General features: G+C 41.0%; 1 protein-coding gene across 7 annotated transcripts in view; it reads left to right on the top strand.

Annotated features, from left to right (window-relative positions):
• The window catches only part of SIPA1L1 (signal induced proliferation associated 1 like 1), a 370,770-nt gene that overhangs the window by 72,325 nt on the left and 272,866 nt on the right, over positions 1–25,579 (top strand). For all 7 annotated transcript variants that reach the window (XM_039251856.1, XM_039251855.1, XM_039251854.1 and 4 more), the window contains one exon: positions 3,359–3,425. The gene's annotated coding sequence lies outside the window, so the exon portion shown is untranslated. The remainder of the gene's footprint in view (positions 1–3,358; positions 3,426–25,579) is intronic.

Here is a 25,579-nt window from a genome sequence, read left to right as displayed (position 1 = left end):
AGGCTCCAGGCTCTGAGCTGGCAGTCAGCACAGAGCCCGACGCGGGGCTCGAACCCACGAACCGCGAGATCATGACCTAAGCGAAAGTCGGACGCTTAACCGACTAAGCCACCCAGGCGCCCCAAGAGTTCATGAAGTTTATTGGGCTCCTGGGTGATTCATTTGGTTGAGCATCTGACTTTGGCTCAGGGCATGGCCTCCTGGTTTGTGGGTTCAAGCCCCACATAGGGCTGACAGTGCCAAGCCTGCTTGGGATTCTCTGTCTCCCTCTCTCTCTGCCCGTCCCTGCTTGTGCTCTCACTCTCTCTGTCTCTCAAAAATATTAAGATTTTTTTTAAAAAAAGTTCTTGAGGTTTGGGGTGCGATGTGGTAGGGGAGAAGGTTAATGGTCAGAGCAGCCTTCCCTCTATGAAAACATGTCTAAGTTGTCTGGTAGAATCTGCTCTCTCTCTCGTTAGAACAAAGAATCCTGGGTTAGAGGCCTTGATTGCCCCCTCCTACCTCTCTCTTTGGTGGAGCTGAAATCCATCATCGGGCTTGTTTTCCTGAGATAGGTTGGAGGACAAACTTGTCTTTAGCAGTTACACTAATTTTCATATTTCTCAGAATGATCAGGGAGAAAAGCTTTAAAAAGCCCAGAGTGGTAGTTACCTTGCACTTAGTACACACCCACACATGCAGGCTTTTCTTCAGCATTTTGTTATTTTTTTTCTTGCTGCTTTTACAGTGTAGGTGGCCTTCTCTAGATTGCCTTTGACAGGAAATTGAGCAACCTTTCTTTTCTGGAACAGAATATATTCTACTGAGGAGAGGGGGAAAAATAAAGTGTTTATGTTTTGAAATTCAATTATGAATTTTTTTATTTGAAGACTGATTTAAATCTTGAGAAATGGAGGCTGGGTAAAATAAATTTCATCTCATGCGCTAGTATTTCTGACCCTTCCTAGTAATTTTTCGGCCTTCCTTTTTTTCTTCCTTTTTCATAGAAAGAAAGGCAGGCCTGAAAATCATTTTGCTTCATAAAGCAAAAAGTACTTTCCTTTGTTCTCTGAGCCACTGATTGGTGTTAAGAAACCCTCTTTGACCAGGTCATTAGTCTTTTAGATTTTGTCTGAGGCCGCCCTCCCCAGTTGTCTTCCTTTTATAAGGGTGGAGGTGTGATGGCCCTGCACTGGCCTCACAGCATCTTGGATCTGCCCTGTATGTTAGCCATCCCTCCGGACAAGCGCATAACTCAGTCAAGTTTCCTAATGGCTCAGCTAGTACAGAGGCTCCCGGAGCACAGGTAGGGAGCTCCAGGTGGGAGCGCGGCCTCCGACACAGATTCAGCCTACCCCGCCAACCCCCCGCCCATGCTTTGGGGTTATGGGTGCCAGGCTGCCCACCGCCCACCACCCACCCTGGTGCTCACTGCCTGTGGGGATTATGTTTGAGTCTGATTTAGGTAGTTCCTCACAGTGCTGGGGATTCAGAGGAAGAAATCAGTCTATAATTAGAATATAAACTCCTACACCACATCAAGGAAACGTCCAGTTGGAATGCATTAATCCTCATGGAATCTTTCTAAGTGTGTTCATAGATGATATCCTTTCATTTGAGTCTCAACTTCGCATGCTTGTTCATGTCCCTAACTGGGGCCAATCAGCAGTTAGGTATGTCTTAGTTATGTAATTAGCTAGTTACAGCTCATTAATTACGCTTGACAAAACAAAGTATACGTTTTGAGTGTTACAGGTTTCTTTATCTTTTCTGTGTGTGTGTTGTGTGGGCCAGTCATGTAAAAACTGCAAGTTTCAGTATCTGGGATACTGAAAGATATGGTATCAGTAAGTCTCGTTTTGATCGCAATTAAAGTGGGTTGTGAAGTACCTGTATATTTGACTGAATAAAAGATGAGAGTCCTACTATCTCGAGTGACAGGCTGGGAAGAGGAGCTTTGTCCGTCTTGTCCTTACCAGGAATTGAGAATATCTGTGAGGGAAACTACATTCTGGTTCTTTTTGTTTGTTTGTTTATTTATTTATTTAATTTGGGCCGGGGGAGATAGTGCAATTGGGGGAGAGGGGCAGAGTGAGAGGGAGAGACAATCTTAAGCAGGCTCCGTGCTCAGCGTGGAGCCCAGTGCAGGGCACAGTCCCATGACCCTGGAATCATGACCTCAGCCGAAATCAAGAGGTGGATGCTTGGGGCGCCTGAGTAGCTGAGTCGGTTGAGCATCTGACTTCAGCTCAGGTCATGATCTCATGGTTTGTGGGTTTGAGCACCCCACGTGGGGCTTTGTGCTGACAGCTCAGAGCCTGGAGCCTGCTTCAGATTCTATGTCTCCCTCTCTCTCTGCCCCTACCCCACTCAGGCTCGGTCTCCCTCAAAAATAAATAAACATTAAAAAAAAAGTGTTGGCTGTGTAACCGACTGAGACACCCGGGTGCCCCAGTTCTGGCTCTTTTTAGTCTTGCTAGCTTCTGTTTTATGTGGTTGGAAACAAAGTTTTTGGGAGTTCACTTAGTTTGATGTAGTATTTCTCCTCTGAAAATTTAAGAATTAGTTCCTTGAAAGCTCTAAGGACATGTATGTTCTGATTTATTTTAATATTTTTAGTATGGGTACATGTACTGCATATTATTAATATGGGGCATGTATGGCTCTTGTAACTAATAAGCTCACTAGTCACAGGAAATGTAGTGGGAGCTTATCTGAAACAACCCGTGCGAGGGTTGTAAAATTTCTAAATAATCAGAATAGTTGTTTGCTTTGGAACAGGGCTTCTCAACCTCAACACTGTTGACATTTGGGCCTGGATAAATCTTTGTGGGGGGCTGTCCTGTGCAGTGTAGGGTGGGCTAGCAGCATCCCTGGCTTCCACTCGTTAAATGCTGGTAGCATACCTGCTCTCCCTGCTGGGACAACCAAAAGTATTTCCAGACATTGCAAGATGGCCCCTGTAGTACCATGTCACCCTCTGTTGGAACCACTGGTTTGGAATGGTTGTCCCCATAGGCACATGACGGACTGGCTACATCAAAATCGCTTTGTTGGAGGCCTTCTTACCCATTCAGGTTCCTGAATTTCTCCTCAGGCTTCCTGACCAGATGACAGAGGCCCTGGATCAGCCATCTGCCCAGAGGCCCAACAGCTCGGTTTAAGACTTGACTTACATTTAAATGTGTGTTGAGCAACACATAAAGAGATTTCCAGTTAAAGAGGGTTTTAAGGGTAGGGCATAACCTTTCACAATCATGATTTGATTTGTAGCAGTGATTTTTTTCCCCCCTCTTAATATTGTGAGGTACAATAGTATGCTTTTTCAGAGTTCGAAAAGAACCTTATTATACTAAAGTTCATCATTATTTTGATCCAGGTTTTGAGAGAATACCTCAAGTTGGACTCAAACGCAAGATTTACCACTGACTTTGAAGTGGAATAAGGTGAGTTGGTGGCTTAGTCACAAAGTCATGTTGGGGGAAGGGAATGTCACTCACACGTTTGCGCTCGGAAGGCCTGCTGCTACTTGTCATGAAATGTGGACCTCTCAAATGTGGATCCTCTGTTTTTTCCTCACTGGATCTTCCTACTTCATTGTTTGACTGCTGAGAGGCAGAAATGGAAATGGAGAGGATGGGAGGTTCCTGTGTAGTTTCTGTTCATTGATTTCTGAACTCAGCGTCATCATCTTTGCAGATAAAATCGTTCAGTTTTTTTTCCTGGCTACTTAAATCAAAAATAAGAAGGCTTTTGTTACCTACTGATGTTCCCATTCCATAGTAAGTAGGTTTCAGAAGATCTCTCATGGGTTTCTTAAGATGTGATGGGGCTTTATACCTCAGCCCATCTTGGAAATTATAATTTGGATAATCAAGGCTTATCCTGAGAAACTGAGAGATAGTTGAGTGATGTACTGCCAACAGGTGCTGATGTGGATCTTACCACTGATCTCAGAGTGCTTGCTCTTGCTAATTACTCCCCGGAGGGAGCCCAGGTGCACCTTAGGCCTCTTTTAGTGTTTCAGTGGACACTTCTCAGACATTTTAGTAAGTTGTGAAAGGGTATAGTCTTATTGAGATAAATAACAGCTTCATTCTGACAGAGAGAGAGAGAGAGAGAGAGAGACCTTGCCACAAGCTTAAAATGCTATATTGTGTTAAACTCTTAAATTCAGATAAAACAAGTGGTTTAGGGATGTGTCAGTTTCATTGGTTTTGCTGAAACAAAGACTGGGGATTTTTCTCATCTGCTGCTTTGTTGGGAGCAGAAGCACCGCTGCTCTTCCAGAGCATCACAGCCTACAAAGGACAGTCAAGGTTATCTGAGCATCTCTCCATTGTAAACCTTTGTGCCGAGCTTAGGGCTACTTTTTTGAAACCCTCGAGGTAATTGGAGCACTGCTTTCACAGTGGCTAGCTGTTTCCGACCTTCCTTGAATTTCAGGAAGAGGAATTGAGGAATGATTATCTCTGAAAATGTTTTAAAAGTGCTTTAGGACACTTTCCTGGTAGCATTTATTTGACCAAGCTCAGCATCATTCTTGTTTAATAACGTGAAATTCAAGAAGGAGTTGTAGTTCTCTGTAATTTGTAGTCATTTGAAAAGCCCATGTCTTTCATTAGCAACACAGTTGAAAACCTGTCTTTGAGAAAGTAGCATCTTTGGAACCATCAGAAATTGCTTAGCGGTGAAGCAGAAAGCCTGCAGGAATGCCCAGTTCCTGTAGCTCAGGTACTTTGTTTAAGAGAAATCAGTGCCCTCTGGTCTTCACCTCAGTCTTGGAAGTTATTTTTCAGGGTCACTTTGTTTTCCCTCCGGAGTGCCTGTACACAGGAGAAACATGTACTTCTGTGTGGTGCCTATGTGTTTCTGTATTCTAAACACTCTGGAGTAAGGAGCAGCTCCTGATTGAATTGGAGTATGACAGTTGTCACCGGAGGCCTTAAATTGATTACTGTTGAGGCCAAGCTTGTTTAGCTTTCGTATTGTAGCAGCTACACCTTGTCTTTTGAATTGAGTTGCTCAGCTTAATAACCTGAACCCTGGGGCACTTAAATCACTTCTTTTAATGGAGATAATGTCTAAAGATGCTTGTATGGTATATCTGTTAGGTCAGGTGGGCGAGTCTTCTCTTAAGCCTTCATACTGGCTCGGATCAGTAGTAGTAGTAGTAGTCAGACAGACAATGGGGGGCTTCGATTGAATGGTTTTCCATAACTGTTGGTGGCATGACTCTCTCTTGGCCGTCTAAATGTACACTTAACTATCCACAGACTCTCCACTTAAGGGATGTCTGAATCAATTCCCTTCTTCAGAAGAAGACAAAAGTCTAAAGGACCAGACCAAACCAAACATCCACAAAGCATTATATATTCTGGGCAGTCTCATGTGTGTCTTCTTAAACCCATCATTCTCATACATTTTTATTTATGTTTTGAGTAATACTGTTCTAGAATACAGAATCGAATTGAGAAAGCACATTTCTTTTCCTTCCTTTAAATTTTTTTTATTTCTACATTCTTTCTAAACACCCAGGAAGAAACATAGAATGATGTTAATTGACGATAATCTCTCTGACTAAATTATTTGCTTTCCACATTGAAATATTGAATAATTTCCCCAAATGTTTTATTTTTGCTTTGGACTTTCCCTTTCTTATATAGACAGTTATGTATTCATAGGTAAGTGAGATGTTATTTAAAATTTTCTCTTATTTCAATTCGGTTATTGCATCCCAGTCTTCTGCTTTTAATGGGAGAGTAGCTGAGGAAATTTTAAAAAGCTCTGCACTTCTCTCTTTTCTTGAAAATAAAATGAAGAAAGAATAACTGGTCACATTTATGTAGACTAATAGTTTGCTGGCATGATACACAAAGTTAAAGACATACTTTAATTGTTTTGTGGAAAGTCCCAACCATTTAGTAAGTATAAAAAGAAAAGGAAAAAAAAAATGTGTGCTGGTGCAGTCTGCTGGACTTTCCTTGGTGTTCTGTGTGGCGGTAGCATTGGTGTTCGATGTAGGGTAGCATAATGCCCTACATTGGCCATCCAGACAGTGGAATGACTGGAGCAGTTTCAGAGGTCAGTTGAAAAATAGAGCCTCATCCTTGCTAGTCCAGTTTCATGTCCACTGATGCAGTTGATCTCTTTTCTGCTCATTATTCTAACGAACTATGTCTTCCTGAAAACCGAGTTGGACAGTTTCCTCTTTAAAGGTAGTTCAGCGACAGATAATAGTTTGATTAATAATAAGACTTTGAATATACTTACTCAAAGAAGAACGGAACTCATATGCTTACCTCAAGCAGACTTCTTAGAGGCATTGGGTCAGCCTTCATTGAAATTTCTCAGTGGCATTATCTTAAGATAAATACTAGGTGAAATTTTATTAACAAAATGCTGACTGTCTAATATAATATGAAAATCTTAAAATTTTATAGTTATAGCAAAGGGATGATTGCAGAGTTTTCCTTTCTTCTGTAGCCTTGCCTAATTTTAATCGAGTTTGGCATGACTTGAGGGTCACTCCAGAATTATTCCAGGATGCTTATTTATTATTCAAAGCCTCCATCTTTGTTTTTAAAAAAGAAAATTGTGTGAAATCCTTTGGCCTACCAAATGTTTTTACCAGCCTAGGGAACTGTGGTATGACCCCTTCACATTTACTAATAATATCATGCCTCTTTTCTCTGGCATAGAAACAACTTATTCTCACTTAATTTTTACCTTTACATTCTTTGAAACATAGCAGCACAGCCGTCCACATCAAGTAAAGAGTTGCCTCTTTTAAACTCATTCTAGTGACAAATATTCTAGACAAATAGAACAAATGCTCCTAGGAAATGAATTAAGTTGTCTTTGGGAGAATGCCTTATTTCTTAGGGACCTGGTCCTTATTTTGGGCCCTGGGTCTGAAATGATTTTTTTATACTGGTACCATGTTACCTAGTCAGTTTCCCAAACCATTTGTTTTCCAGTTGATTGTCCAGTAAATTTAAAATTTGCAAAAATAGGAGTGGATTTGAGCAAATGTCTAAAGAATCAGGAGAGAGAGAAGCAAGACCGTGAATGTGAGTGGTTGTGGGTGGAAGCGAGGGTGGGAATGGTACAGACTTCTGCCTCTGCCTGCTTTAAAAAGTTTGGTCGGTGAAGGAATTTTGAAGGCGTGGCTTCTGGGAGCAGATCACAGCATGGGACTGGAGTTGAAATGGGCGGGGGGGGGGGGGGGCGGATTTGCATCTTCCAATTCTTCACAATACAGCTTTTTTCAAAGGACTTGGGAAACTTTGCGGTGGGGGTTTTATTTTACAACCCAGGCTTTGTCGATAGTAAGCATATTTTATATACAAAAGGAAGTTGTAAATATGTTCACTAGCATTTAAGTGTCTTTCATCCCAAAGCCATGTGTGTGAAATTAAGGCAAAGATGGGTGAAGTCTTCCATTTAGGGAAGTCCAGTATTGGGGTTTTTGCTGCACCTGAGAGGATGACTTTATTATATCTTTTTGGACATGATTTTTAACCACGAGAATGTAGAGATGACTGCCCTAGGCTTGAAGAGAGCTACTGCTCCCATCTGCACACAGCATGCCAAGGCCCCCAGGGAGTGGGTGATTAAGAAAACACGGGAGAGGTGTGGACATGTAGCCATTCCACATGGCATCAGCGTTTTCAGAGCTGGGGCTATTTCCCGAACCATAGTTTGTCTCCGCACATGGCTGGCTCTGTGTTCTTGCCACAATGGCTTCCTTAATAAAAATGCTACTGCTACTCTGGATGAGTCTTCAGTCGGTTAAATAATGAATGGCTATGGCTGCTAAAGAACTAAGGGACTTTGATATTTTACCCCCCTCAAGGAGAATTTTTTTTTAAGTCTATAACTTGATTTAGTAACTGGCCTTTTTCCGCTACTGACTGATGTTTTCTTTCCCCCTAGTGAACTGGAAAACAAATTGTTTGAGAAATTGACTAGGTAACATTTGACGGGTATTGTTCTTTGTATAGGGATCTCTGGGTGTGTCTTAGCCATAAAGAGTTTATATGAGAAATAAGACATTCTATTTCTGTTGCCGTTTGTCTCCCCTCTGAATTTATTAGTGGAAAAGTTAATTAAGTAAACAAAGAACTATGTAACAACTGCTATGTAGAGTGTTTTGCTTGGTGTTGACTAGGATAGAAATATCAAAAAACAAATGCCACTTGTACTCAAGTTGTTTTCCTAGAGAGGGAGATAAGACATAATTAATTAAAAATTGCCATAATGAATGACCAAATTTAATAAAACCTTTTGTGGAAATACAAGTAAAATGCACTGTGGTGTCTGTAGAGGGGGAATGAAATCCGTGGCATCATTGGAACTGTGGGCATCAAAAGATCCATCTGTCCGTCCATCCACCTATCCACCCACTAAAGGAGTAGCTTTGGTTCTTCAAGTAACCAAAGTAATTCATATTTATTGTATAAAATCTGGACGCCCAGATCAAAGTAAAAATCACTAAGTTCACAACAGAATACTTAATCCCCACCACTCAGAGGTAACTACCTTGTTAGCATTTTTACTTTCTATTTGTGAAAATTTTAAAACATACAGAAAAGTAGAGAGAATAGCGTAATGAGCGCCGATGTACCCATCATCTAGCTTTAACAATTATATACATTTTGCCATTCATGTTAACATCTATCTTCTTCCTGCTCTTGGGTTTTGTTTTATTGCTTTGCTTTGTGTTTTAAGTTTTAAAGCACACCTTAGATATTATACCATATTACCTTTAAGTGCTTAAGTAAATATTTTTAATAGATAATCACTTTTAAAAAGTCGCAATGTCGTTATCGTTAACAAAATTAACCATTATTCTGATTTAATATTACATACTAGCTAGTTCTGTAATCCCCAGTTCGTATTCACTTTCTTCCATTGTCTGTTGGACTCAGGGTCCGAGCAGGATAGCACATTGCCTTTGTCTCTTGTAGGTCTTTCTTAATATGTAACATTTTCCCTCCCCCCTCTTTTGTCATGTAATTTATTATTGAAGAAACTAAGTCATTTGGTTTTTTTTATACTCTGGTTTCTCTTCAGATCGCATAAATCTTTCGCCTTTTACTAAGTCATTTGTTTTTTTAGAACTGCTATCATCTTAATTTTCTTTAATTTTTATTCTTCTGTGTGACCATGTATACATTTCCGGGTTTTTTAAATTTGTTTTTTAATGTTTTATTTATTCCTGAGAGAGAGAAAGAGACAGCATGAGCAGGGGAGGAAAGAGAGGGAGATAGAGAATCTGAAACAGGCACCAGGCTCTGAGCTGTCAGCACAGAGTCCGATGCGGGGCTCAAACCCACGAACCGTGAGATCATGACCTGAGCCGAAGTCGGAGGGTTAACCGACTGAGCCACCCAGGCGCCCCTACATTTTCGTTTTAAAAGCAAAATTGGAGGGGTGTCTGGGTGACTTAGTCGGTTAAGCCTCCAACTTCAGCTCAGGTCATGATCTCGCCATTCGTGAGTTCCAGCCCTACACCAGGCTCTGCATAGACAGCTGGGTGCCAGGAGCCTGCTTCGGATTCTGTGTCTTCTCTCTCTGCCCCTCACCGCTCATGCTCTCTGTCTCTCTCTCTCTCTCTCAAAAATAAACATTAAAAAAAATATAAAAAAATAAAAGCAAAATTGGAATCATGTGCATGCTGTTTTATAAGTTGTTTTTATACTTAGTGCTATAAGGAGGATGTGCTCCTATTATTTACTCTTCTACAATTTATTTTCTGTTAAATCAGGGCATTATAGTAACTAAAAATGAGAAAGATACATTTGATTATATTTAAACCTTACATTAATTATAGGTATTACAAGAACAGATTCCTTATTGCTTCTCTCCCTCCCTCCTTTCCTTCCTTCTTCCCTTCTTGTCTTTTCCATTCCAGCAGCTGGCTGTTACTGGTAGATAGAACATCAGTGATGCAGTTCTGGAATTGAGAGTGTGTATTATTTTCTGTGAGTCAGGAAGAGTGAGGCTGATGGTGCTCTGACAGGGTTAAAAATGGAGGAGTTAAATGGTGCCCCCCAGGCCCTGGCTTTTTGGAGAGTCTCACTCCAAGAAAGAGACCCTTATTATTGTTACCAGAAGCTGACCTTTATTAAAAAGTTAAGTTTGGGGGAAAAAAAAGAAAGAAAAGAAAAAGAAAAGAAGAGGGCCGCCAGAGTGGCTCTGTCAGTCAAACGTCTGACTCTTGATGTCAGTTCTCTCTTTTCCTAAAAAAGAAAAAAAAAAAGTTAAGTTTGCATTCTCACAAACATTGACCCCACTGGTGGGAAAGGACTCTAAGTGGTTAAAAGGGAGCATGCCAGGGCCCCTGGGTGGCCCAGCCAACACTTGATTTCAGGTCGGGTTGTGGTCTCACGGCGCCTGAGATTGAGCCCCGTGTGGGGGCTCTGTGCTCCCAGCATGGAACCGCTCAGGACTCTCTCTCCCCCTCTTTCCTCTTCCCCTCCCCTGCTCTCATGTGTATGCTCTCTCTCTCTCCCTCTCTCTCTCTCTCTCTCTCAAATAAATCAACTTAAGAAAAATTATAAAAGGGAACATGCCTATTTTGGTTGAGAGATGTTACTGTCTTAACTTTTTTTTTTTTAACATTTCTATGTTAGGCCCTCTTTAGTTACTGTCAAGTTTTCAGCCTGGGAAAAGAATGCGTGTGCAGACTCAACACCTGTCGTCATGAATCCCCCCAGCTGAAGCCTCATGTGGCCATACACTAAGTCAGCAGGATCTTCTGCTCTTTGTCAGAGAAAACCCCAGCTTCATTTGTGATGTTTTGGTTACTCCTGGTAGTTTAGCTTTTACACTTGACTAGATTTTGATTTAACAGCGGTTATTGAAATACTATCTGTATTTCACCTTTTTTGTTTTTAAGATTTCATTTTTAAGTAATCTCTACACCCAACATGGGGCTTGAACTCACAACCCTGAAATGGGACAGTGTAGGAGCGAAATCTAAACGACTGACCTGTAGTTTACAAATAGGTAGACCTTATTAACTTCCAGTATTTGACTTTGAGATATTTTTTTAAAGACTAGTTTTACTTATGGGCTATATTTTGCTACCAGATGTGAATTTATTTATACATAGAGAATTCTGCAATTAAATAATTAGCAAGTACGTTATTATAATGACCACGGAGCTCTTGTGTAAAAATAACACCCAGTTTTAGAATCCATGCACTGGAGGCAAAGCTGGGTGTGGGCTTGTATGAAGAGCCACTGAGGTCTGGAAGGGCCTCTTTGGTGAATGCTCATCTCTGTTCTGATGGCTGAGGAATGTGCTGTGTATTCTGTGTAACCCCTGCCACGTTAGGGACACCACACGCCGAAGGGTTATAAGTAAATGAGGGCTTCCGCTCACTGGGGCAGGGATAGGCACACACTGCCTTGTCGTTTGGTTTCCCTGAAAGAACATTCTTCACAGTAAAGAGTGGTATATGCCTTTTTCCTTTCTTCTGAATGGTTGTCTGGCATGTCAGGTGAGACAGGTATGGTTCCTCATTGCTTAGTCTCCTAAGAAAAGAATGTCATCATTGTTAGATCAGCTGATTATGTGCTGCAGCTCTGGTTTTTGAAGTTGTCAGGTCTTAAAATGCTACCTTTTTCTCCACAACAGTTATCATGCAGTGTTCCTTTTAATTTCCAGACCCTTTAACTGAGGCCTGCTGGGGATCCTGAGCCTTGCACTCTTCATCTGTCAAATGGGTCCATTCAGCCATGTGCCTCTCAGGGCTGCGGGAGTGCCAGGTGCCCATGCTGTGTGCCTCATAGAAAGGAGGCTCTCGGCTGCACGGGCCACAGAAGCCTTGTGGCCCCACCTTCTCCCGTACCAGCTGAGGAAACTGAGACTACAGTTTCTCTCCATTCCGTTTGTCCTAATGACTAAAATAACGTTTGCCACACAGAGAGGGAGCTTTTACGCACGTCTTTTATTTGCCTGGAATTTCCCTTTCTCCTTGCCACCTGTCAGCCACCTTTCCCTCCTTTGAGACACGTTCAAGTTCATTTCCTCAGGAAGGCATTCCTGGCCAATCCTACAGATGGATATGATTTCATATCCTTTCCTATCCACTGAAGTACATGTTTCTCTGTGGAAATTTGAATTTATTTGTTTCTTGGAAAACTCTTCTCTTGCCTCTATGTTATTTGTAAAAGACTTTATACCATAAAAATGCTGGTTATTTAGGGAAAAGAACTTTAGAAGAAAACCATATTTATTAATGGCACAATGTTATTCCTGTGTATTGAAAGGGAAAATTTCAACTGACAGAGAGGTGAACTCTCAGCATTAGCTCCTAAATCAGATTTTAAGCCATAGGTCAAGGTTGAGGATTACATCAAATAAATTAGAACAAAACTTTCCACTGATAATTCGCATATCTTTGCATATGGATGAATACACCCATAACTTTCCTCAGTGTTCTTTTTTCCATGCTATGAAAAGTGGTAAACAAAATAAAAATATCAAGTAGCAGAATATGTTTTTAGAGATAACTCACAGAAGTTCTATGTAGATTGACTAGTACATAAAAGATCTATGAAAGCCAGGTTTGAGCTTGTATAATCCTAAACATGAATGAATGGGCAATTGAACTAAGGTTTCACTGTACAGCATTCACATTTTAATTTAATTTCAGCACAGAGATCAATAAATCCTTTACCCTCAAATGTTTTCATTTGAGAACATTTACGTGCACCTTCAGTTTGTTGTCAGATATTAGTGGTTTTGTGTGTGTGTGTGTGTGTGTGTGTGTGTGTGTGTGTGTGAGGCCACTCTGGAAATAGGAAGGAAGTGTTACAGGTAGCTCCTTCCCCTGGTACATGCAGACAAACGCATGTGTGTTTGTATGAAAGGACTCCAAGGTCTTTGTTTATATTTGGGATGTGAAGGAAAAGACATATAATAGAATTTTAGACCTGGAAGGAGCTGTAGCTGCCATCTGTTCCATTTATAAATAGAACATGGGCGTTCACAGAGATCAAAAGTTTTGCCCAAGTTCTGTTACTTTGTGGTGTGGGTCCTAGGCTCAGAGCTGAGTTTGGGGAGATGGGATGGTGGTTGGTGCTTTGGGGAGAAACTCAGGAGTATTTCTTTGCCTGTTCAGATACCTCGGTATTTCCTACATCATTTTTCTTTTGTGTTTTGAACATTGGGAAAATTAGGTATTGGTAGGGTTTGTGGCTAGCATTTTTTCTTTGGACATTCTTAAGCATGCTACCCACCATTTTTTTCCCCAGAAGACATCATAGAAAACAAAAACTTTGGGGCGCCTGAGTGGCTCAGTCACTGTTAGTTAAGTGTCTGACTTAGGCTTAGGTCATGATCTCATGGTTTGTGGGTTCAAGCCCCGTGTCCGGCTCTGTGCTGACAGCTCAGAGCCCGGAGCCTGCTTTGGATTCTGTGTCCCCCTCTCTTTCTGCCCCTCCCCCATTCATGCTCTGTTTCTCTCTGTTTCAATAATAAGTAAACATAAAAAAAATTTTTTAATGAAAACTTTGTCTAAATTGGAGTTTTATCATTTTCTTATATTGCAAAATAAGGCATTGTTCCTTGAAAAGCATTTTAATAAATTTTATGTAAAACACTTTTGGAAAATGCAAGGCAGTGTCACACTTTCACCTTTGCCGGCGTTGGCCTTTGTTATTCCGAATATTTACATAAGGGCTGTGTTGTATTCATCTTTATAGTCCCTACAGCTCCTAGCACAGAACTCTTTGCCTCCTTCTGTTTTCCCCTCTAGATCCTCAGTGAGCATTGCTTCACCTTTCTCTGCCCCCTTCTTTTTTCTTCTCTGTCATTATGAACCAGGGACCAAGGGAAACCCCTAGCCTTCCAGGGGTTTGGATATTTGAAATACAAAATGTCTTATTAATAAAAAATTGAATCACTGAACCAGAACATCCTAATATTGACACTCATTTGTTGAACCTCTTACCATGTGGCAAATATTCTCCTGATTCTTTGAGTACAGAGATAAGTTGACATGGCCCCTATCTTTAAGGGCCAAACATCTAGTAGGTGAAGCAGATGGGTACTTAGGTGTAATAATTCAAGTACTGGAAATGTTGAAGCCATGTTTCTATCCTTGATGTTTCTCATTAGCAGTATGAATGCCAAGGATGATGTAAGTTTAATCACAAAAAATTAGGGACTTAAAATTCTTTTAAATTTCATTTTATTTATTTTAGAGAGCGAGTGAGTGTGCAAGCTGGGGAGATGGGCAGTGAGAGAGAGAGAGTCCCAAGCAGGCTCCATGCTTAGCGTGGAGTGAGTGAGCCACCCAGGTGCCCCAATAATTGGGGTTTTTAAAATTAAACTTTATGTTAAATAGCTAATACATGCTCCCAGAATAAAATCCAAAAGGTTATACAATGAAACTAAACAGTGTGGATTTTATTCAGATTTTACCAGTTTTTCTACTAATGCCCTTTTTCTTTTCCAGGATCCAATCTAGAAATATCATATTGCATTTAGTATGTATGGTTTTTGAAATTTATTTTTTAAACAGATCATGCATACTGCACTATGCTTTCTTTCTGTTCTCTTCCAGTTTATGGTTGTATTTTATTTTCCAGTCTTGTAATGATGGACTTTGTTCCTGATCCTTTCATATTAATAAGTGCTTCTGTGTCAGTCCTTGAACTTGAAAGTGTACAGGTTTATATAGAGGAGTTTCCGGGTTAGAGAATATGTGTCTTCATGTCTGTGGTAAGTATTGGCAAACTGCCCTCCACGGGCAAGTCTACATGCCCATCGGCACTGTGTGCCCTTGCCTTTCCTTTTGCCAGTAGTGTGTGATTAAGCCTTTTCATCCTTGCCAGTTTCATAGCTGAAAAGGGAGTCTTTGCCATTTTCCTTTGCATTTCTCTTGTTGTAGATGAGGTTGTACATACTGTCATATGTTTAAGAGCAGTTTTTCTTTCTGTGAATTGACTTTTGTGATCCTTTGTCAATTTATCTAATGAGATAAGTTCTTTATATAAGAAAATAAGCTATTCGACTTTGTGGTAGGAGCTCTTGATTTTTTCCACTGGGTGTGTGTTTTGTCATTTATGGTTGACTTGCAGTGTGTGAATATATTACATTTGGAAAATCAGATTTATTTATGTTTTACTTTATGAGACTTGGACTCATGTTCTTCTTAGGAAGGTTGTCTTATGCTCTCCAAGATAAAAAGTGTTTCCTGCTTTCTTTTCATTTTTTTGTTTCTTTTTTTAATGTTTGATTCATTGATCAATTTGAGATTTTTATTTTGGTGTGAGTTGGTATCCCATTCTCTTTTCCATGTGGCTGTGTAGTGTGCCAAAATCATTATAGAGTAATTTGTTTTTTCTGCACTGATTTTAAATGTCACATTTTATCTTACAAAGCTTTCCAAGGTATTTTTAGAATTTTTATTTTATCTTTTGATTTGGTGGTCTATTCATGGAACGACTTCACACTTTTAAAATTATTACGTATTTATAACACGTTTAACTAGGCAAGTATTAAACCTTGTCTCTTTTATTACTCTTCTTTTTCATAATTACTCTCATTATTTTTGCTCAACTTGTTTTTCCATATGAACTTTAGACTTAGATTCTGAATTTCTAAAAGAATATCCTCTGAATCAGTGGGATTGTGATCAATTTCTGTATTAATTTAGATTTTTTTTAAAGGCATTGATCCTCTGAGAATTTGTTTTGTATGGCTCACATATTTCTCTTCTGTTTTTTTGAAAGAGTTAATTTTCCTTTTCTTTTCGAAATTTACTTATTTATTTTGAGAGAGAAAGAGAGAGAAAGAGAAATCCCAAGTTGGCTCTGTGCCATGAGTGTGTAGCAGCCTGACATGAGGCTTGACCCCATGAACCATGAGATCATGTCCTGAGCCAAAATCAAGAGTCGGATGCTTGGGGCACCTGGGTGGCTCAGTTGGTTAAGCATCTGACTTCAGCTCGGGTCATGATCTCACGGTTCGTGGGTTTGAGCCCTGCGTCGGGCTCTGTGCTGACATCTGGGAGCCTGGAGCCTGCTTCGGATTCTGTGTCTTCCTCTCTCTCTGCCCCTCCCTTGCTCACACTCAGTTTCTCTCTCAAAAATAAACATTTAAAAAAAGAAAAAGAAAGAAAAAAAAAAGAGTCGGATGCTTAACTGAGCCATGCAGGTGCCCTGAAAGATTTAATTTTAAAGAGACTTATCACTGATAATATGAAGAGCAGTTATTCATAATCTTACCTTCTATCCCAGTAAAGTTTACTGTTTCTATATCTTACCTTCCATTTCCCCTCTGCTTTTGTCGTTGCTGAGTCATGTTTGGGGGTCTTTGTTTTATTACTTTATAGTCTGTTATTAGCACACTGCTGTGTATCCAATAAGTAAATATTTAAAGATTCATCCATTTTGCTGTGGGATCCTGAGTAGAATGTGGTTTGGGAGTATCTATGAAGATTTAGCATGTATGCTTGTGTGTAGCTTGTTTTTATAATCCTGCAGATGCATTACTCAGCATGTGCATCCTGTCAGTGAGGCAAGGACTCCAAGGGCAGTGGTAATCTGATACCCTCATCATCTCCTTTCCTTTCAGACATTAGATTCTGTTGAAGATGTAAAATCCTGCAGAACGGGTTCATAGCCCATGCTGAGCACTTTTGATTCTCTCCCTTATTTTCTTAGTTAAAAAAATCTCAACATAGTAATCCTTTAGATAAACATGTTAAAATCAGCTAAATATTCTTTTCCCTCTGAAACTGCTTAAATCTTCACTTACATCTTCCCCCAATTTTGATCATTCGCCCCTTTCCCTGTTGAAAATCATGAGATAGGATTTTCATGTCATATAAGCCCATCACCGTCATGAGCCATGACTGCAGTGCCCTTGGTGAGAGTGTCAGTTCCCTGTGTGTGGCCTTCCTCCTCCTGTTCCCACGCCTGCCTGCTCAGCCCAAGAACGGAATCCTGCTCTTCACAAAGATAAGGTGGTCTCCACCTACTTCAGCACCCTTTTATCAGCTCTTCATTCCTTGTGGGAGTGCAGCCTCTTCATTCCTGTCCTGGATCCCTAATCTATACCTCCTTATCTTTGAAATCTTTATTTTAGATTCCAGAGGATTCCTTCATTCAGCAAAGGTTTATGCATAGTATGATGGGGGGAACATGATTGCTTTCGTACCCAGTAGACCCGAACCAAGATTGCATCAGAAAGCAGGAGATTGTTTTGTGCAGAGCCCTAGGAAAACAGCCCTGCATTGTCTTAGCACCAGCTGGAAAGGAGAAAGGAGAGAACCATGTGGTAACCTGGGAATTAAGGGCAGCAGGGAGGTAGAGGGGGATGCTGGAGGCCCACTGGAAGGGTGCCTGGGGTTGGGGTCACACTCCCACGTGCTTCCTTCTGTAGCCTGCCTGCCTCCTGTTGGGGCCATTTGGAAAGCCGTGGGCTGGTTACTATGGGAATTGATGGGTGCTGCTGGCAGCGAGAGAAGCAGAGTGCTTGGAATTGATCCCAAAATCCTAGGAGAGCAGGGTTTTCCTCCCTCTGGCTTCCCTGCTTACTGATCTTGGATGAACGAGGTTCATTTTAGCTCAGGGAGAGTGTTTCCAGTAGCACGCCTGCCTCTGGCATCCTAAAGAGAGGTCAGGGGCTCCTCTCCCAGGCGGACCTCGTAGAGGACAGGGCAATACAAAGGATAGCTAGTTTGCCCCACTGCGAATTTCTGTTTCCACGGTTGGCTCCGCATGCTTCAGTGAGCTCAGAATGAAATTCCAGCTTCTGTTTCTTTTTACACTGTCAGGGAATGTGCCACGGCCAAGGAGAGGGGAAGTCAATATTTAATTCCGGAGTCACAACTTTCTCCCTTCTTCACTGCCATTACCCCTCACCAAAAAGGTGGGGTAGGGAGCATTGGGTATGTGTTCTGGGTTTGCCGATTCTGAAATGTCAGAGATAGAAGGCAGACGTTTTAATAAAGTGATACCCACATCGGAAAATAGCGGGTTCAAAATATATTTTATAAGTCATCTTTCATTAATTTGATTAATCATTAATTTTAAAAGCTCTAACCGTTGTGCATGCTAGTTTATTTTTGAACTGCTCATGAATATGGAATATAAAGCATTGATTCTTTTTCCCCTAAGAAAACTATTTGGCTTGAGGAGAGAATATTAAAGTATCATGAACATTAGAAAGTTTAAAAGGACAGAAAGAGCTGCCCTCCCCACCAACATTTTTGTTTTAGTTAAGTGTTTTCTGTCGTTTCTGATTCTTTTACCACTAATGAAAACCTTATTCAGGGGAAAGATTTGATTTTGGGATATTCTGTGGAATTCCTCCTATAGATGTAAAAGGGCTAGGTGTCTAGTTCTATTTAGACCCCAACTTTTGGGGTCTTAGAGTCACCTGGGAGAGCAGTCATGCGATGTTGAATTGCCTTGTGGTTCAGAGAATTTTTCTCTAGAAGCCTGAATGCTCCTTTCTAATCCATTTCATTTCCCTTTTCTGTGGTAGGAGGAGGGGCTGGGAAGGAAAGCCAATCACACACAGGCCTTACCCTCCTGGACCTTCTGATCTGGGAGGTAAGGTGATTAAAAAAAAAAAGTACAGGGAAGGGTGTGGTATGTTATGCTATGACGGCTCGAAAGTGAAAGTGTCCTTGCTGGGAAAGCAGCAGAAGCCTTCCTGGAGGAGGCAGCTATGGAGTGCTGGCACAGCCCCAGCTCTAGTATTTCAGTAAGTCAAGGGCATTCTTATCTGAACTGGACCTGAAAGAATAAGCAGCATCTCAACAAATGTTTTCCTTTGTTTCTTAGCCTGAGGATCTCTCAGGGTCCTGGTTTAATTGGTGTGCTTCGATTCATACCCTGTGAAACACTTCAGACTTAAAAATATTTCTGTCTAGTGTATGTAGTCATCAGAGTGCCTGCAGAATGGCAGGCCGACTAGACTTGGGTTATAATTGTGCCACCGGATGGCGGACACAGTTAATACCTTGACGGAGGGGAGCACAGGGTAGGGTGGGAGCCCGGAGAGACGAGGGCCGCTAACCCTGAGGATGGGGGATGGGGCGCCGGGGCCCAGGGCATGGGAGTCAGCTCTGCAGTAGCTCCCTGACACCTGTCATTCCGCCGTGAAATAAGTGGAGCTCCTCCGCGCTCAGAAATGAGAAATGAGGCTCATGGTGTGTCAGTTCCTCATCTAAAGTCATTCTGTTTGCATTTGTGTCAGCACTTGAGATTTGAATGCATGGCCACCGATGTTGCCCAGAAACCCCTAAAGCTTGCCCAGTAGCTCTTGTAACCCCTGTGTTGTTCACATTGAGGCTAGTGAGGCAGGTCCACTGCTCAGGAAGTTCAGCAGAACGGGCACTAACACAGCTTGAAGAAGAGGCAGCCCTTCAGTTAGGCACATCAGGGTGGGTGTAATTTGGAATTGTAGAGAGGCGCTTTGTCAGTGGCTACTCAGTGCAGCTGGAGTACAGGACAGAAGGCGCGGGGAAAGGGAAAAGAGAGGAGTGTGTTCAGGTTAGAGAGAATAGTTCACCTTACCTGGAGTGATGGCTGTGTATAGGGGTGTGGGGGAAAGGAGTTGAAAAATTAGTTTGAAACTCACTCATCTGGAATTGGAGCACCTTAAGAATTTGGAGCCTTTTTATATAGTTACTGAGAAGCCACTGCTGTTTATATAAGGTTTACTGTCTAGGAAAGATCATGAAACCTAGTTGTTTGTTTTATGAACAATAATTCTGATTATATGAATTTTCAGGATCTCGTTGGCTTGGTGAATTCATGGCTGTGAGGTGACTGGAGACGTGGTATTGTCATAAATCTGTTTGAATAGTGGTATTTTGGTGGCTTATTTTATATACACTGCCACTAAGTCTGCTATAGATGGAGGTTACTTACAGGTCTGTTTCAGACCAAAGTCTTGGACAGGGAGTTTTTCCCATGGGATACAGGCTGGTAAGCATTTAGATAGGAGAGCCCTGCATGACCTTTCCTGGGATGGCTTCCCTAGTCCCAGAAAAGAGCCAGCTCCAGCCAGCCCTCGGGTGGCCACTGTCTTTGTATTATTGGCCAGAGTTCCCAAAGGGTTCTGGTTGGACTTTTAGCCATCTAGATTACTTATAAAAATGCATCCATCACAGTGCTGTTTGGAGAGGATTATAATTTTATACTTCTTAATAAAAAATGTCTCATTTATTGATACCATTGTAAGAAGATTTGTTCAGCACTAGTTAGGATTGATGAAAAAGCACATTTTCTCTCTGAGCCCAGAGGTGATGGCACGGAAGGGTACACACAGTCTGTACAATTCCTGCAGTCAGGTGCTGTGTGCGTCTTGTTTCATCGGCGTCTCTCCGTGGCTGGGTGTAACACACATACTTGTTGAGTAAATGTTGGGTGAATCTTGGATAATTGTTCCTATGGAGTAGCTATTGTAGTTGATGGAAAAACTGGTTACATTTTTATTTAGAGAGAGAGAGAGAGAGTCAGTCCCCAGCAGGCTCTGCAAAGTCAGCACAGAGCCCGATGTGGGTCTCAAACTCATGAAACCGTGAGATCATGACCTGAGCCGAAATCAAGAGTTGGATGCTTAGCCAGCTGAGCCACCCAGGTGCCTCTGGTTACATTTTTAATTAGGACTCCTTTCTGCTGGTTCTAGACGTTTTGTTAGAGATAAAGATTTTAAAATACTTTCTGATATGTTGCTTCAAAATGTTAATAACACTTTAAAATTCTTTTAAGATAAAATAACCAAATAGAATAGAACTAACTAAAAGTATAAAATCTTGTAGGCTAATTTAAAATATACAGAATTGTATTACTGGCATCCTCTCCCAGTCTCTTTAGAAAGGGTCACTACTCTAAATTAATATATCTCCTTTCTAGCCAAGATTTCATTTTACTTGACTCAAAGCCCACACAGTATAGATGTAAGAACAAGGATTGCCAAAGCACAGAACAGTAATAAGGTTTTTTTGTTCCTGGCAACTTGGAATTAATTTCTGTAATTCTAGTAATTAATTATGGAAAAAATTTTATTTTGTTAACATTTAATGGAAAGTTGAAATAAATGTGTATAAATATTAAATATGATTTATTTTCTGAGAGATTGCAAAATAGGAGGAAAAGCTGGTGATTTGAAGATTTGATCGTCCTAATAGAGCCTTTGTTTCTGTGACTCCTTACATTTTCTTCTAGATAATCTAGCATTATAATGTGGCATGCTTCACACTGAGGTGATTGGTGGAGTATCCTGTGGAAACTTCTGGGCATCATTCATTTGGGAGCCAGTTTATAGTAATGTGTGGGGAGATAAATTTTGTGCTTCTAGGTCTTAGGTTTAAAAAGTCATGAGATTTGGGGGCACGTGGGTGGCTCAGTCAGTTAAGCGTCCAACTTTGGGTCAGGTCATGATCTCATGGTTTGTGGGTTCGAGCCCCACGTCGGGCTCTGTGCTGACAGCTAGCTCAGAGCTTGCCTGCTTTGGATTCTGTGTCTCCCTCTCTCTCTGACCCTCCCCTGCTCACGCTGTCTCTCTCTCTCTCTTTCTCAGAAATAAAAACATAAAAAAAAAAAAAAGTCGTGAGATTTGGGGCATCTGGGTAGCTTAGCTGGTTAAGCATCCAACTCTTGATTTCAGCTCGGGTAGTGATCTCAAGCATCGTTCATGAGTTTGGGCCCTGCATCAGGCTCTGTGCTGACAGTGTGTAGCCTGCTTGGGATTCTCTCTCTCTCTCTCTCTCTCTCTCTCTCTCTCTCCCCCTCCTTTACTCTCTCTCTCAAAATAAATAAATAAAATAAAATATTTTTTAAAAAGTCCTGAGGTTTGGTTTTTATACTGTAAGAGATTTCACAGTGGTCATTCTGTCTCTGGAAAATATTTAGACTTCTTTACATTTTGCAGCCCAATATTTAGTTTTAGGAGACAATTGATGGATTATACATAAAGCCTTAGTGGTATTCTGGGTACTGTCTACTATTTTTAATATATTTTATAAGGAAGTTATCTTTTAGGCTAATCAGTATATCAGTTTTGAAAACTGTTGAAATTTAATCACTGATAAAGAATTTTACCTTTCTATACTTGTAGCTCCTTGTATTCCTTCCTAATGAGCTTTTGAATGAGTAAAAATGACCTTGGTTTTCAAACAGAACCACATGCCAAATTGAAGTAGAGAATGTTGTCAGTATTTAATATACTTGAGGTGATTTATGCAACAAGACCCTTGGGAAACCAACAAATATATTTGCAGGTGCCCTTCCTTGACACTCTCTGTGAAGACTCATGATTTTTCTTTTTAAGTTTGTTTGTTTGTTTTTAAGTAATCACATCCAACTTGGGGCTTGAACCACTAATTCTGAGATCAAGAGTCTCCTGCTCTTCCAACTGAGCCAGCCAGGTGCCCCTTGATGGTTACAAGCTTGGTTATGTTAATCAGGTTAAGTAGAATGATTTCCATGTAGAATTTAGATTTTTAAGACCAAACTGAGCTCAAACTCTTAGATGGCACATCTGTATATCTATAGTTAGACTTGCAGCAACCCCTGTCTTAGAAAGGAAGGGGGTCAGGAGGGACAACTTCCATGCAGTGGTGCATGGGATGCACCCAGTTATGACTCATCTTGTCCTCCTGGTCCCCCTTCTCCCAGCATGTGAGCTTTGGGAGTCCATCTCTTGGCCTGGCTTAGGTGGGAGGGAGAAGAAGAGCCTAGAGTTACCGTTTTTATCTCTTAGACCCACAGGAGATAAATAACATGTGAAATCCAGACAGTCTTGGACACGTTTTTCTTTGGTTATCAGTTCCTGTCCAGGCAATCCTATTATAGTCATTAAAACAAAACAGAACAAGACATTCTTGAAGGTTAGATGTCAGTGGTGTTACAGAGTTCTGTTTTTTTGTGTGTGTTCAGATACTCTGAACTGAGGCTCTAGTTTCTGGCTATACTTAGCAGGTGCATTAGGGACACAGCCAGGTCAATTCATGTTTCTGAAAGTAATATCCATGGCCTCCTGTTGGGTGCCCAGAGCCTTTACAAATAGTTGGAAGCTACAGCCCTTTCCAGCCCTCTGTGGACACAAAGAATGACTTCATTTACTTTAGTGGGACCAGTATAAAATTCCCAGTCAAATTAGCATTTACTCTGAAAAAACAGAAGAATGCCATTTAATACTTTTCTTTGGGATTGTAGGGGAATGTTCTGAAATCAGAGCAACTTCGGAAGACATAAGTTTAAAAAATTCCCAGACTCTTCTGATTTGTAGTTCTTAGAATAGGGAAAGAATATGCCCCAAGCTTCTCAGTGCCTGAGACAATTTCCCATCCGCTCTTCCCAGGTTGATACTTCTTTTACTCATCGTGGGAGATTAGGAGATGTGATTTTTTTTTTTTTTTGCACTTGGTCTGTGTACCATGCCAGACTGTGAGAAACAAGGCTGACCTCTTTTCCTCTGGTTCCTGGAGAATGGTAATGACATTAGGCGCTTTGTGCCAGGCCCAGGAGGTGTGTGCCACCCACTCCTTGTTTGGGACTCTGGATTTTACTAGCATATGCTGTTGAGTTACAGATTTTGTGTTTTGTGAGGGGATTGTGAATGATCCCCATAGCTTTGGGAGATTTTGAAATCTTTTTCTTTTTAATGATTTATTTCTGAGAAAGAGAGAGAGAGAGAGAGTGTGGGCAGAGGAGGGTCAGAGAGAAAGGGAGATACAGATTCTGAAGCAGGGTCTAAGCTCTGAGCTAGCTGTCAGCACAGAGCCTGATGCGGGGCTTGAACCCACAAACTGGGAGATCATGAACTGAGCCGAAGTCGGACGCTTAACTGACTGAGCCACCCAGGCACCCCAAGGGAGATTTTGAAGAAGGTGATGATGTGGTCCTTGCCACTGAGACCTAGAAGAGGGAGCCACCAACACTTGTTTTGTGCGCATAACAGCCAGTTCCTAAACATGAGGCACCTCCACCCCAGGTTCTATCGGGGCCCAGAGTTAGAGGGCGGAGTGAAAGCTAGCAGATGCCAAGTTTAAGTATAAACAATTAAGTATTGAAGTATAAAAACTTACGGACTCATTTTCTATTTGGGCAGAGAAAACTTGTTCATATGAAATAATTATAATTAGTGGAAAGCAACATACAGTCTCATTGCTGCATTGACAGTTCTTATTTATCCCAAGGTAGAAAGAAAATCAATGTATCAAGCTGAAAATGTAAGAAGGAGCTTTTGACTTCTGGTGTCTGAATGTGGGGGCCTGGGGTGGGGGGTAAATTAGAATAACTCTGTTCTTCAAGAAGTGTGACCTCCTCCATGGTCTCTGATCCTAGAAGATACTCAGTTGTCCGGTGCTTTGATGAGAGTCTAGGATTAGACTCAGGGTACAGTTTTCCCCTGTTGGAGATTTCCCCGTTGATCATTGTCTACCCCATGTATTAAGGAAGATAGGCAGTTCTCCCCCATCTTGGTTTTCTGGAGATGAGAGAAGGTATCAGCCAGAAGCTGAAGCTGAACTCTGTTTATCTACACTGAATACTGTTTTCTTTCTTGGAAAATTTGTTTGAAAACCAATTAGATTTTAGCTTGGTCGAATCTGTCCACCTGTCCAAACTCCACCATGAATGGTAGAGACTGGATGTTCTCTCTGATTGGTTGTGCTGATGGTTAGCTAACTAAATGCATATGTGCTGTATAGAGACATTAATATGATACTGATATTAGCATAGTTATCTCTTACTTAAATGTAAAACACTGATGAGTGTAAAAATCTCTGACATTTGTTGATTGTAACAGTTGGATGACAGATATTTCTTACCTGAATTTCTATTGCAAAATACATTTTTTGTCCCAGTTCATTGTAGTTGTTGTGCCAAACAAAATAAGTAAATAGATATTAGGTAACTTACCAGAGTGTTCAATGAAAATGAAATAGTTTGCCTTTGTGTTTATTTTAAAGGCTTTCTTTTTGCTGACTAGGTAAGAAATAGGTGCTAATTTTAGAAAATTTGGAAAATAGAACAGGACAAATGAAAATCTTCATTTATGTTCTTATATTAATATTTTTAAATTATAATTATTAAAATATTCAAACCATATTTGAGAGTGCATTTGCTAGTTAACGAGCTGAGTAGAGCCCACAGATGGAGAGATGGCCTGTATCCGGAAAATTTCACAGGACCGGAGCTGTCTGTTCAGCGTCTGTGATCTTACCAAAGGGAGCATAGGATGAAAATAGTGCCAGAAACTTGTGTGTGTGTGTGTGTGTGTGTGTGTGTGTGTGTGAAGTTGTAGAAGCCCGAATTGGAAACCTCACCGTCTATTAACTTTTACAAGTAGTATTGGAGTAAAAGGAAACTGGGTAAGAATAATAAAGAGTAAAGCTTGAAAATCACTTAATTCAAATGTTCATAGCTGAAATAAAATGCAGCTTAGGTCCATATCGTGTTGCCTCATGGTGCCCCAGATGAGCCTGTGGTGCCTTTGGGTTGTTGGGTTTCCCAGCACTTCAGGATCGCCCCTAAAATGGGGGGGGGGAATGACGTCAGATACTTTCCTCAAGGTTCTCGTTTCCCAGCTAAGTGCATGACTCTCGGGGTG

Source organism: Hyaena hyaena, unplaced genomic scaffold, assembly GCF_003009895.1.
Source record: "Hyaena hyaena isolate Hyena2069 unplaced genomic scaffold, ASM300989v1 scaffold_400, whole genome shotgun sequence".
Lineage (NCBI taxonomy): Eukaryota > Metazoa > Chordata > Mammalia > Carnivora > Hyaenidae > Hyaena > Hyaena hyaena.
This window is presented reverse-complemented; position numbering and strand designations above follow the sequence as displayed.